This window comes from Palaemon carinicauda, chromosome 6 (assembly GCF_036898095.1).
Source record: "Palaemon carinicauda isolate YSFRI2023 chromosome 6, ASM3689809v2, whole genome shotgun sequence".
In the NCBI taxonomy this organism is placed as follows: Eukaryota; Metazoa; Arthropoda; class Malacostraca; order Decapoda; family Palaemonidae; genus Palaemon; species Palaemon carinicauda.
In genome coordinates, this window is record NC_090730.1 from 138,725,261 (window position 1) to 138,740,260 (window position 15,000).

At 44.3% G+C, this 15,000-nt stretch overlaps 1 protein-coding gene across 1 annotated transcript in view; it reads right to left on the reverse strand.

Annotated features, from left to right (window-relative positions):
- Positions 1–15,000, reverse strand: part of ATPsynCF6 (ATP synthase, coupling factor 6) — a 42,945-nt gene that overhangs the window by 27,699 nt on the left and 246 nt on the right. The gene's annotated exons all lie outside the window — the stretch shown is intronic.

Consider the following 15,000-nt stretch of genomic DNA (forward strand, 5'->3'; position numbering starts at 1 on the left):
AGGACGTGGCTGCTACGGTCTGCTCCCGACGAGGAGAATCCTGTGCAGAGGAAGGCGGAGGAGACGACTCGAAGAGGCGCATCTTAACTCCCTTACAGGAAGAAGGGAGGCCCCTACGGCGAAGAGGAGGACGAGCCTTATGGCGAAGGCGGCCTCGAGGAAGGTTATCCACATCGTCGGTCCTCCGAAGAGGAGTCTCTGTCAGTGCGCTCCCCCGAGGAGGAGACGCACCCGCAGGAGAGACCGTGGGACTCAACTTTCCCCTCGAAGGATGTTCGGAGGGGGAGGCTGAGCCTTCAGCAACGTGCGCAACAGCAGCAGAGGTTTGACCAGACCCGTCGGAAGCCTCTGCCACAACCACGTCGACAATAGACAGAGGGTCTACCTCTGCTATCACCGGTGATTGTTTGACAGCAGCCCCCAACTGGATAAGGTCAAACAGGGCTTCCTTGGAGGGCAAAGCCCTTAAGCCCCAAGGAAGCCCAGAGCTGAAAGAGATCATTATTAGAAACAGCATAGTCATCATCATAATGAGAATCAAAATCCTCCCCGAGAGGAGGAGGGGGAGCCGCCCCGCTATGGGAGGCAACGCCCTCTCCCGCACCCCGAGATCGGGAAACAGAACAATGGCCTACGCTACCACTCGGCGGTCTCTCACAAGAGGCCGGCCGAGTGGGAGCTTCGGAGGAGGTTTGGGCGGCGGAAGAAGAGTCCTTGGAGCCTTCCTCCTTCAAGGCAACCCTTGAAGGAGAAAGGTCTCTCTTGGACTACTTCTTACGCCGCCGGGCAAACCTCTCCCACTAGGAGGTAGACCACTCCCTGCACTCACTACACGTTAAGTCTCTAGCACACCGAGTGAGGATCCGTCTCGACCGCCGACATGAAGGTACCACAGGGGCAGCCGGAGAGTCCAGGGCATTTGCGCATAATTGCAATGAAGGTAGAGGCCAACTTCCAAACACACAAAGTCTGAGAAAAAGAAAAAACAGATTAAGGCTGTCAAAAGCAAGGACGAAAGACAGACACGTCTGCTCATCGTCCGAGCCAAAAGTGAAGTGGGACAATTCACCGGTGTGAGGGGGGGAGGGGTAGCAAGCTACCCCTTCCCCTACCCCTTTGCTAACTAGCGCGGGGGTAGTTAACCCTCGTTAAAAATCTATTGGCTCGTCATTTTCAGCTACGCTGAAAGTAAACCCTATGAAAATAGCTAAGGAAGGGGGGGGGGAAGGCGGAGAACTGTAACAAAAGAGAATTATAACAATTATAATTATGTAATTCATCTAAGAATGTTCACTAATAGTAAGAACGAATGAACCCCGAAGGGAAGCGTTCTACACAGAAGCTGAAAAGTTAAATACAATTAGATTTGATTAAAAATAATTGAGACAAAATAAACGGAGTAGCAACTCAACCCACAACGGGAAGGAAGCTACTGTAATACGTAGTAGTAATAAAAGGGTGAACGACCTCAAGGAGAGAGAGAGAGACCGTAGTCAAACTAAACTCCCATGTTCCCTACGCTGATAGACCAAATTCCCCGCAGGGAAGGAGGAACAGCGGAGAAACCGATTAATAAATAAAGTCCAGCGATGACGATTCCCCACGGCGCCCGCCGAAGGGAGACCAAAGGACCAAGGGAGAGATCGTGACCCATGAAATGTCACCGTGGGGGCCTGGAACCACACGGAGAAGTTGTCGTACAATTGAGTGGACTTTCCTACACACACAGCACAAACACTGAAAAGGAAACTTACTGTATTTCTATACTCAAATATATACATAAACATAAGAATGTTTACATATATATTAAGTATAAGAAAAGTAAGTAATTAAGTAAAGACAAAACATTAATGGCTGCCATGCGAGGACGGGACAGAGACGTCTGTTCATCGTCCGAGCCAAAAGTGAAGAGGCAGCTCACCAGTGTGGGGGGGAGGGGTAGCTAGCTACCCCTCCCCTACCCCCGTGCTAACTAGCACGGGGGTAGTTTAACCCTCGTTAAAATCTAATGGATCGTCATTTTAGCTACGCCGAAAGTAATACCCTATGTAAATAGCGTGGTTTGTATTTCGGTTACGGAACAAATGTATTTTTCTTTAATTTTGGTGTTTATTCATGAACTTACTGTATTCATCTATGTTCTGAGTAGATAGATAGAATGCAATATATTGAGAAATATTGGGTGAATTTTATCAAAATATGACACTCTGCTTTAGGTTTATGAAGCTCTAGCACTTTTTTAATAATCTCAGCAAAGGTTTAAGGTATAGAGCTGACAGGTTCAAGCGTTTTTCTGAACAACCAGCAGGGAGGAGGATCCTTTGGTACTGTACTGCATGTGATAGGTAGGTAGGTTCAGAGTGAGGCATAGCCTTTGCAACGACACCTCCAAAGATTATATTCTTATACTGTTTTGTCTTTTCCTCAACATCAGGTTTAATTCTTTTTTTCATTTCTATATTTGTTTCACTTAATAAAAATAATCCTATTTTCTTTAGGTGACAACAGGAGCAAATTGGATATTTTTTTTTCTTTTTATTAGCCGGGCAATCGATGATTGCCAGGAGGAATATTTAATTGAAAATAGTATTCATGCAAAGTTCTATTTAAACACGCAAGTTTCAAGGTCTATTATAGCACTTTTCTAAATTCATAATGAAACCCCTAACTTAAGGTTCCCCACTGTACTTAACCTAGCAGCCATATTGGTAAAAGTATAGATTTAACACGAGACAACATTTCTAATAAAAAAGACAACGTTTCCTACAATAAATGTGCTTTCAACGAATTTTTACCTTTATTTTTGACACAAATAAGTGGTTCTTCTGTTATCCCCCTTTCCAACAGGCACAGGTGGGAACCAGGAAATTTGAGGGGGAGAAAGAAAAAGTATAATAGTTCACTACTGAAATAGAGGTAAAATTCATTGCAAACACACTAATAACCGTGTGAAAAAGATCTCCCGTAAGATATCGTTTGCGCAAACGAAAAATGTTATTTTCATTAGTAAAATAAATTTTTGAATATACTTACCCGATAATCATGTAGCTGTCAACTCCGTTGCCCGACAGAATTCTACGGGAGGGATACGCCAGCTATCACTATACTAGAAGGGGGTGTACTCACAAGCGCCACCTGTGGCCAGGTACTACAGTACTTGTTGTTGTCGCCACCTCACTTTTTCCTCGGTCCACTGGTTCTCTATGGGGAGGAAGGGTGGGTCAATTAAATCATGATTATCGGGTAAGTATATTCAAAAATTTATTTTACTAATGAAAATAACATTTTTCAATATTAAACTTACCCGATAATCATGTAGCTGATTCACACCCAGGGGGGTGGGTGAAAAACCAGTGTACAAGACTAAAGGATAGCTAAGTATCCCGTATTTCATATAATCAGTTATCCACAATAACAATGAAATAATAAGTACCTGGTAAGGAAGTCGACTTGAACCGTTACTCTGCCTTTAATAAGATCGTCTTCCTTACTGAGCGCAGCGTTCCTCTTGGAAGGCTGAATCAACTCAAAGATGCTAAAGTATCAAGGGCTGCAACCCATACTAAAGGACCTCATCACAACCTTTAACCTCGGCGCTTCTCAAGAAAGAATTGACCACCCGCCAAATCAACAAGGATGTGGAAGGCTTCTTAGCCGACCGTACAACCCATAAAAAGTATTCAAGAGAAAGGTTAAAAGGTTATGGGATTATGGGAATGTAGTGGCTGAGCCCTCGCCTACTACTGCATTCGTTGCTACGAATGGTCCCAGGGTGTAGCAGTACTCGTAAAGAGACTGGACATCTTTGAGATAGAATGATGCGAACACTGACTTGCTTCTCCAATAGGTTGCATCCATAACACTCTGCAGAGAATGGCTCTGTTTGAAGGCCACAGAAGTAGCCACAGCTCCCACTTCATGTGTCCTTACCTTCAGCAAAGCAAGGTCTTCTTCCTTCAGATGAGAATGTGTTTCTCTAATCAGAAGCCTGAATAGTATGAAACTGAGTTCTTAGAACTTGGAAAAGAAGGTTTCTTGATAGCACACTATAAGGCTTCTGATAGTCCTCGTAAAGGTTAAGACCTTTTTAGAAAGTACCTAAGAGCTCTAACTGGGCAAAGTACTCTCTCCAGTTCATTCCCCACCAAGTTGGACAGGCTTGGGATCTCGAACGACTTAGGCCAAGGACGTGAAGGAAGCTCGTTTAGCAAAAACCGAGCTGCAAGGAACATGTAGCCGTTTCAGATGTGAAAACAATGATCCTGCTGAAGGCGTGGATCTCACTTACTCTTTTAGCTGTTGTCAAGCACACGAGGAAAAGAGTTTTTAACGTGAGGTCCTAAAAAGAGGCTGATTGGAGAGGTTCAAATCTTGATGACATAAGGAACCTTAGGACCACGTCTAGATTCCAGCCTGGAGTGGACAACCGACGTTCCTTTGAGGTCTCAAAAGACCTAGGGAGGTCCTGTAGATCTTTGTTGGTGGAAAGATCCAAGCCTCTGTGGCGGAAAACCGCTGCCAACATACTTCTGTAACCCTTGATCGTAGGAGCTGAAAGGGATCTTACTTTCCTTAGATATAACAGGAAGTCAGCAATCTGGGTTACAGTGGTACTGGTTGAGGAAACTGCATTGGTCTTGTACCAGTTACGGAAGACTTCCCCTTGAGACTGATAGATTCCGAGAGTGGATGTTCTCCTTGCTTTGGCAATCGCTCTGGCTGCCTCCTTCAAAAAGTCCCTAGCTCTTGAGAGTCTTTCGAAAGTCTGAAGGCAGTCAGACGAAGAGCGTGGAGGATTGGGTGTACCTTCTTTACGTGAGGTAGACGTAGAAGGTTCACTCCTAGAGGAAGAGTCCTGGGAATGTTGACCAGCCATTGCAGTACCTCTAAGAACCATTCTCTCGCGGGCCAGAGCGGAGCCAACCAACGTCAGCCGTGTCCCTTGCGAGAGGAGAACTTCTGAAGTACCCTGTTGACAATCTTGAACGGCGGGAATGCATACAGGTCGAGATGGAACCAATCCAGCAGAAAAGCATCCACGTGAACTGCTGCTGGGTCTGGAATCGGAGAGCAATACAACAGGAGTCTCTAGGTTATCGAGGTAGCGAACAGATCTATGGTTGGCTGACCCCACAGGGCCCAAAGTCTGCTGCAAACATTCTTGTGAAGGGTCCACTCTGTGGGGATGATCTGACCCTTGCGGCTGAGGTGATCTGCCATGACATTCATACCGCCCTGAATGAACCTCGTTACCAGCGTGAGCTTTCGATCTTTAGACCAGATGAGGAGGTCCCTTGCGATCTAGAACAACTTCCACGAAAGAGTCCCTCCCTGCTTGAAGATGTAAGCCAGGGCTGTGGTGTTGTCAGAGTCCACCTCCACCACTTTGTTAAGCTGGAGGGACTTGAAGTTTATCAAGGCCAGAATAACCGCCAACAACTCCTTGCAATTGATGTGAAGTGTCCTTTGCTCCTGATTCCATGTTCCCGAGCATTCTTATCCGTCCAAAGTCGCACCCCAGCCCGTGTCTGATGCGTCCGAGAGGAGACGGCGGTCGGGTTTCTGAACAGCCAAAGGTAGACTTCCTTGAGAAGAAAGCTGTTCTTACACCACGCGAGAGAAGACCTTCTCTCTTCGGAAACAGGAACTGAGACCGTCTCTAGCGTCATGTCCTTTATCCAGTGAGCAGCTAGATGATACTGAAGGGGGGGGGAGGTGGAGTCTCCCTAACACGATGAACAGGGCCAGCGATGAAAGTGTCCCTGTTAGACTCATCCACTACCTGACTGAGCATCGGTTCCTTCTCAGCATGCTCTGGATGCATTCTAGGGCTTGGAAGATCCTTGGGGCCGACGGAAAAGCCCGAAAAGCTCGACTCTGAAGATCCATACCCAGGGAGACAATGGTCTGGGATGGGACGAGCTGAGACTCCTCAAAATTGACCAGGAGGCCCAGTTCCTTGGTCAGATCCATAGTCCATTTGAGAATCTCCAGACAGCGACGACTTGTGGGAGCTCTTAAAAGCCAGTCGTCTGACGGAGCCGGACACAAGATCATGGTACTGCTGCACAGTCTGTGAACTGTCAACCATGGGGAAGCGAGGAAGTACAGTGACAACCCGAAGCTGTCTAGACTGTCTGGGTCGTACAGACAACTCCTTATCGGGTTGCTAAGGTTGCCGTACTGCGTCACAACAAGTCACTCCTGCTGGTTGTTGAACGTCTTCCCAGTGACACACTGACTCCGTAAACAAAAAATCCTCTAACAAGGACTAAGTTTGGACTGCATGTCTTGCAACACAGCTCAAGGACTATGGGAGCAGGTGTGGTAACAGACGGGATTAGCGACTGAAGTGGGACCATTACCTTCCCTGGAAGCATGTTATGCTTAAATAAAAGTCCATAGGAGGCTACGCAGCTAAAGGCTCCTCTCCAAATGACAGAGTCCTCAAGGGAATATCAGAAGGAGGGAGAAAAGCACTTTCTCATCTACAGGGACCATATCCGAGAAAAGCTAAGTTCTCTCAGTGAGGGTTACACTGTGCAAACGCAGCAGACTAGAAGGCAACGTTAAGAAACTGCTTGACAGTCTAGTGAGTTGGCAACAACCAAAGATGTGTGACTGAGAAGCATGCGGTAAGGTATGCAGAGCCTGTTGTATGCAGAGCATGCTGTAAGCAGAGCATGCTGTATGCAGAGCATGCTGTATGTAGAACATGCTGTAAGGTAAGCAGAGCGTGTTGCATGGCGTGTAACATTTCTCAGAAATTCCATGACCAGTGCTAGAGTGAGTAATATCGCATTACCGTCCATTGAAAGTGCACGTGCCGAGGGAATTGATTTAGACTGTTTTGTTGATGAATTTGATAGCCGGCATGATAATCGTAGAATTAAGCTACACTAAATGTACTATAATCTACTTCACCTCCGGAAAGGGAAACTCGCCCTGTTGGCAACACTGCATTACTACATGCATGCTTGCAAGGGGATTAATATCAACATAATATTACCTTACATTCATAACTCATGATTTTTGCCATATTTTGCGATTTGTTAAAAATATATTGCAAGGAATACAAATATATTTTTAAATAAGTAATACAAATAACCTCCATTATCATAATGTTTGAAAATGGAGGCAAGGTATGCTGAACAGCAGAGTCAGAACGAGCTGGAACAACAATAGTTGTGGTTTCCTCTTCAAGACTCTGTTGAGGGAACACCTGAGGCTCAGTCTGCAAAGGCTGATCAAAAGAAGTAGCAGAAGGTAGGCGCATGGGTGGAGGAGGCTGACTCCTGGCATGAGTGGCTGAACTCAAGGGTTGCGCTTGCTGAGTGGTTGGCGGATGCGCAGTAGCAAGTTCCTGAGGAACGAGTTGAGGTTCCTGCGGTGTGAGCTGAGAGCGATGAGGTAGTGGCTGCGCAGAACGCAGTAAATGTCTCGCAAGTTGAGGCTCCTGAGGCGCAAGGCTAAGGTGTTGAGGTGCTTGCCTTGAGGAGGGTTGAGCTCGCTGCAGCGAGAGCTGAGGAGACTGACTCATGGATGGGAGAGGTTGTTGTACCTCAAGCGAGTGTTGCCTCACTGGTGGAACAGCAAGTGGAAGCGGAGGAAGAGAGGTATAAGCCTCCTGTTCCCATTGCTGAGGTTGCCTTAAGGAAGGCGGAGGGAGCTACACACCACTGGAAACAGTAAACTCAGAACGTGGCTCAACATCGTACGCCTGGCAGGCAGTACTGCGGTCAGGCGGAGCGAGCGCAGGAGGAGGCGCAACCTTCTCAGCCTGACACTCACGCATCAAGACCGTAAGTTGTGACTGCATGGACTGCAGTAGAGTCAACTTGGGGTCGGCAGACACTAAGGTCTGCTGAGGTAAAGCCTTAACAGCAGAGATCTGTTGCGGCAGAACCTTACTCCTCTTAGGCGGAGTGCATTCAACTGATGACTGCGGCGAGTCAGAGCTAACCCAATGACTGCATCCGGGTTGTTGAACTAACTTCGTACGTCTGGCATAGGTCTGGACTTTACGTTTAAGAGGTCTTGAGACCTGAGACCAGCGTTTTCTCCCCGAAATTTCTTCTGCAGACGAGCAAAATAAGGGCTCAATCGTCTGCGGGTGGGAGTGACGGTCTCTGTAAGACACGCCCGCAACCACCGAGGATACTTCTGTGCGCCGATCAAGGCCTGCCGAACCCTTTTGCCCTTCGACATTGCTTCTCCCCTGGGCTTGGGAGCTTGCAAGAGGTCCCGGACTGGGAGGACGACTGGCACGCACAGAAGTACCCTCACGCACAACACTGACACACTTTGCGCTAATCACTTATCACTTTGATTTTCTGTTTGCACTTATTTCACTGAACTCGAAACTTTAAGTGGTTTGTACCTGAAACACGCAATTCTATCCTTTCTCAAAAGTTAGTAATTGCGAAAACAGAATTACAATGTAACAGAAAAATCTAATGAAAGATAAATAATTCAGTGGCTGGAAAGAGACTAAACACTAGATCACTCTAGAAACGTTTACCTTCTTCCCCTAAAGAGACTAGGGAGAAGAGCAAAAACGATAACAACGTTACTCGCTTGAATGAAACGTTTATCCTCCTCTTTCTCCCTCCGTCTCTATCTCTCTCTCTCTCTCTCTTGACTTAGAACCTGAGAGAAGAGCCCAATCATATATACCTGTATCGTTAAAACATATTATTGTTAAAGGAAAAAACTGAAATATTTCCCAAAATGAAAAGTTCCTTTATTAGAATTAAAACCATTAAGTTAAGAAAGAATGAACAAAACGCTAGACACGGTTACTCTTACTGCAACGTGACACCGTGAAAATTCTTTCTCTATCGTAACGATAGAGCGCAAGTTGAACGTTCTGAACGTCAACAACTGCAGAGACAAAACAAAACGTTAGTTCAACTTTGAAAACAGTACGAGACTATCAAAGAAATTCTTTCAAAGACATTAAAATAGCATAATATGTTAACAGGTAAAACCGAAATGACGGGCTCAATGTTAATTAACTTCGGTACCAAGAAAAGACCGCCTACTATTAGGAAAGGTCGAATATAAACAAATATAAAAATTAATTTTAATAAGTTTATAATAAAAGTAAGTTAATCGAAGAGGCCTATAAAAGGCGGAGAGATATAAAATAAATCTATAACAAAACTAAGAAAGAGAGTCTATACTCTCTTAGACACCAACACTTCCGTCTAAGGGAAGGGTCGGCCATTTAAAGGTGAAAGAGAGTTCATACTCTCTTCGTCACCATAAAAATTAAATTAATTCCAAACGCTAGCTAAGCTAACATAGAAGTTTCCAGTATAGCGAATAGCTGCAAATTTAGAGAAATACTTCACCAAACCGTGAACAATACTCCAAAATCATAAGCGTATCCAAGAACGTCTAGCCGGAAGCACGACAGAGGAAAAAGTGAGGTGGCGACAACAACAAGTACTGTAGTACCTGGCCACAGGTGGCGCTTGTGAGTACACCCCCTTCTAGTACAGTATAGTGATAGCTGGCGTATCCCTCCCGTAGAATTCTGTCGGGCAACGGAGTTGACAGCTACATGATTATCGGGTAAGTTTAATATTGAAAATATAAATTTTGAGATTAATTCAAAATTGCTAGAGAACCTAACACCCACAACCTAACCTTAACTAACCTAGTGGTTCCCAGGTCACAGACCTGCCATCCCTGGATCCCCCTTCCCAGGTCAGAGACCGGGCCAGGGGGGCAAGTAAATGTACAACACATGGATACATGTGAACTGTAGGATGTAAACATACTGAGGGAAGCATAGAATGGCACTATTTTTTTATGGATTTATTGTGTGTTCCACAGAATAATGTATAAACTAGGGTAGGTTAGTGATTGCAAGGTAAAATGTTAATTTTTCTGAGAAAACAATATGATTTTTAGCATAAAATAAAAGAAAACGCTGTAATTATAGGTGTTGTGAACGTTTGACGATTTAAACCGGCGGCAAATGACCATTTTTGAGCTTTTGGACTCCTAACCCCAGCCCCACCAAAAAACCACTATTTCACACAATAACACCTATTACATGGAAAACACATACTAAGACAGGGTCGTGATCGTCAGAAAATAGAGTCACCAATCAAATTTTTCATGGGAAGTTTAACAAAATGAAGTAATGAATTCACTAGTTTTATAAATGCTTGTCCCAACAAACTACTTACTAGGACAGGGTCGCGATCGTCAGAAAATACAGTGGGAAAACTTCACCAATCGACTTTTTCACAGGAAGTTTAACAGAATGAAATAATGAATTCACTAAATTTGTAAAAGCGTGTCCCAACAATCTACATATTAGGACCACTCGGCGCATGAATGTCGGAAACGTGCGGGAAAAATGGACAGCAACTAACCCAAACTTCCCCCCCATAACCTGACCTACAAGCCATGTCCTTACCTTCCTAATGACCTAACGAACCCCCAAACACTGTCGCTATCATACAAACCCACCTAACCGAACCTACCAGTTCCCAGATCACAAACCCTAGCCGAGGGCAAGCCCCCAGACCCCCTTCCTGGGTCTCTCTCCTACAAGAAAAAAAAAAAAAAAAAAGCGATGAGCAACACTCAAAATTATACCACTATAAATTATATCTTAACCACATTATAATAATGGTTACTCAGGATTATTGTACCTTAATATTTGTAGTAGCTAAAGTCCCGTAGGTCTATAAACCTCAATGCATGAAGCTGATCTATACGAGAAATAAACTTGACCACAATGATCAAAGAAAAACTATAGGGAACACGTCAATCCATTATGGCGCTTTAGCGTTGGAAAGACCGACCTCGAGGTTCAGGTCAATCTGGAGTTGGGGGGAGGGGGGGATTACACGACCCACAAGCGCACAGAATTGTTTGCCACTGGCTTAATCAACCGAAACATCTTCACTAGATGTTGGCTAACCTAACCTTTGGTTGTATATACAGTATATATATCAAATTAGTGTTCGGCATAATTTCAGAACGTGTCCCAACAAACTACAATCTTAACAAGGGGTTAAGAATGTAGAATGCTGGGATTAGCGAAAACATAAGTCCGAACATCAATAATTGTTCAGGCTTGCGCCACCAGCTGATATACGAACGGAGCACCACCCAATTATAATCAGGTAGGAAGCAATACTTGGGGGAAATTTTACAATCGGGTAACTTGGCTATGGTTTCAGCGAACGACAAATTTTAACGACCTTTCCTCTAACTAACAATTCATAATAATTACAGCAGCATCAAATGCCACAATAAAGGACGTGTCCAAACCAACTACAAACTTAACCGAGGGATAAGATTGTATATTGATAGGACAGCATTAATTTGTAAAAGTGAACGATTCTTGGCATGAGACGACACAGGCTCTATCTATCGGGAAAGTTTGGAAACTAAGCAGGAGCTACCCATGTCATGGTGCAGATCAAAACAGGACTTAGAAAATTTTCAGAGCGGTGGGCGAAACATTTTTTATTTAAACCAACCGCCTCAGATTTAGTTGTGAAACTTAATGAACTAGTAATGATTGATTGTTATATGCTATTTAAAATCACGTGGGGAACAGTGTTCTTGTAAAATAAAACCGGTAAAATTATAAGGTCATTTTTCGGTATTATTACAGTTTCATCCATTATGGGAAATGTATTATAATAATATGTTTCCCTAGTACAGCACGTGATAACCAAATACTTCCTCTTAATACATTATTGTCACTAATGCATACTTACGGAGAAAAAACTATTTCAGGTATTGAAGGTCTTGACTTTTTCTAAGTTTAGTGTATATCTTTCCATGGCCACGCAAGGTACCTCTTGTTAGTTTGTATATCTGTTTTCATCCTACTTGGCTCCTCCCCATTGCGTAATGTGACAATATTTGCTTGAATGCGCATTTGCTCCTCCCACTAATGTCGCTCCTCCAATCAAAATACTACTGGGATCTTTTCAAGGGTTATTATTGGACGATTCATTTTGTCTCTTATTCTTGTTTCAAGGATCTGTTTTTCGTGCAATATAACATTGTAACCGATAGTATTTTGTTTTTTTCCTATTTCATTATGGGAAAAACTCCTGATTGTCGTTTGTTTTGGGGTTGGAAACCTGCCGGTTAAGTTTTCTCGTTACTTAACTGTCATGGATCCTCCGGTGCAGGTGTGGGATATACGTCGTTACTCTTATTTTGAAGTGATCGGCCGATTTCATGGTAATTATAATGGTACCCCAGACATTGTGAATCGGTTTCTTCGAGAGCATTTAGTGTTACCTACAAGTGTTTCGTGTGCTAAATGTGATTCGCCTTTACTTTTCCGTGAAGATAGACATGTGTGGTATTGTACAAAATCAGTGAAAATACCTATAACGAAGAAAAGGCGTTTGTGCAATTATAGTGTTAGTGACTATAAGGGAACTTTTCTTCACGGGTCCCACCTTCCCCCGTGGAAATTAATTTTATTTGTCAATCACTGGTTGCATAAGTGTTGGGACCACCATTTTGTAATTAAGGGCCTCAGTATATCTCCTTCTACTAGTGTAGACTGGAGAAGCTTTTGTTCAGAAGTGACTGAATTTAGTTTTGATAACCAAGAGGCTATTGGTGGTGAAGGTGTAATCGTTGAGATTGACGAATCTCATTTTGGAAAACGGAAGTATGACCGTGGAAGGCCTCTGAGTGACATATGGGTGTTGGGGGGTATTGAGAGGCAGTCCAAAAAAACATTTATTGTGCCTTTAATTGACCCATTACCACGGAAGCGTGATGCAGCTACCCTCATCCCTTTAATTGAGAAGTACATTAAACGGGGCAGCATTGTTGTTAGTGATAAGTGGCGGGCTTATAATTCTCTGGAGTCTCTTGGATACGATCACCGTACTGTGAACCATTCTGAAAATTTTGTGGATCCTTCAAACACCGACACCCATACCCAAAACATTGAACGTCTTTGGCGGGAGCTGAAGGAATGGATACAACGGCCTGGTAACCGTTGTGAATACTTCAGGCAGTATTTGTCACGTTTTATTTTTATACACAAATACCGAGGAGGAGCTGCTCCATCATTTTTTTATCACGGCCAGCAAACTGTATCCTCCACAATCTGAGGCACAACGGGTTCCAGTAGCTATTGATGATTCAGAAGAGGGTCAACCACAGCCTTCCACATCATCATCGTCAGGTTCCATTTAAGGTAAGAAGTGACTTAACAAAATATATATTTAAATTTAGCCCGGGGTAAAGGGGGGGGTCGCAGGGGGGGGGCGGAGCCCCCCCCCCTGGTAGGGGTACAGGGCCCCTAGGCTAGGTTAGGTGGGTTTATTAGGTTCGGTAGTGCCCTGAAAATCACAGTGACCTTAAGGGGGGGTCCCCCCCGGTAGGGGTACAGGGCCCCTAGGCTAGGTTAGGTGGGTTTATTAGGTTCGGTAGTGCCCTGAAAATCACTGTGGCCTTAAGGGGGGGTCGCAGGGAGGGCGGAGCCCCCCCCCCCCCCCCCCCCCCCCCCCCGTTAGGGCTAGGTAGGGGTATAGAGGGAGGGGTCGTGGAACATTAATTAGTGCAAATATCATTGGACGTCCCCTCCCCCACCCAAAACCCCGGTTCCCACCTGGGGTCCCCCATAATTGTTGGGATAAAGAAGTGTATTTCTGCATTACAACATAATATGCAACAAAAACAATAAAAACATGGTTACAAAAACTGATTTTTCTGGAAAAACTTGTTGTTTTAACTCCATAGTAAATCTCTAAATCGGATGGTTTGCAGTCAAAATAAACGTTAAATTCGTTGAAACTACACTATTTCTGATGCAACAAATATATTTTTATTCCAGTTTCCACATAATGGACGAAACTGGGAGCCTTTGTAGCGTGACGGCCAGATTCCGTAGAAAACGGGAATATTCTGAACTGTGGCCGTCGTTCTAAAAACGATTTTGGCGGGAGAAGCTAACTTAAAAAACCCACCTAACCTATGCTAAAAGCCGTATCCTTACCCAGGGGGGCTTTGCCCCCCCCGGACCCCACCCCTTACACAACAGTTTCCTTACCTACGAGTACGACGGGAGAAGCTAACTTTAAAAAACCCACCTAACCTATGCTAAAGGCCGTATCCTTACCCAGGGGGGCTTCGCCCCCTGGACCCCACCCCTTACACAAGTTTCCTTACCTACGAGTACGACGGGAGAAGCTAACTTAAAAAAACCCACCTAACCTATTCTAAAAGCCGTGTCCTTACCAAGGGGGGCTGCGCCCCCCTGGACCCCCCCCCCCCCTTACACAACATATTTAAGATCCGTTGACCATTTCCAAACGTTTTAATTCTATACAAGATAACAGTCGGAGCGATAATAAGCAAATTAGGACGCTTGGCCGTAGCGCTACAAACTACCCGTATTTCCTCACGCATTCATTAAAAATTGACATCAACTAACCTAGACTTTCCCCCCTAATCTAATCTACAAGCTGCGTCCTTACCTGACGGGGTGGGGGCTAACATCCCCCTGCGACTCCCCTTACACTGCCGTACTCTAAGTTAGACAAAATAATACATACGGGTGTCTGCTATCCTACATACACTCCATAAAACCAATTGCAATGGGGCAGGATACTTGTGAAAAATGTTAGGTAACAAACTAAAGTAGGCTACGCACAACTAATTATTATTAGTTGCTAAGCTACAAACCTAGTTGGAAAAACAGGATGCTATAAGCCCGGGGACTCCACCAGGGAAAATAGCCCAATGAGGAAAGGAAACAGGAAAAATAGAATATTTGGTTATTATTGTAGTTTATTACACGGTAATGTAACCTATGGTAAAATCCGCGTTAAAATAATAGAACTGAGTAACATAATCATCCAGACTTAATTACACTTGTTTTACAATGATTGCTATTAAAGGAATTTAACCGGTGACATATTCCAAAGACTACCGACATTAAATCAGCTGATTACTACGACACAGTACATTGTGCAGGTTGAATGTAAA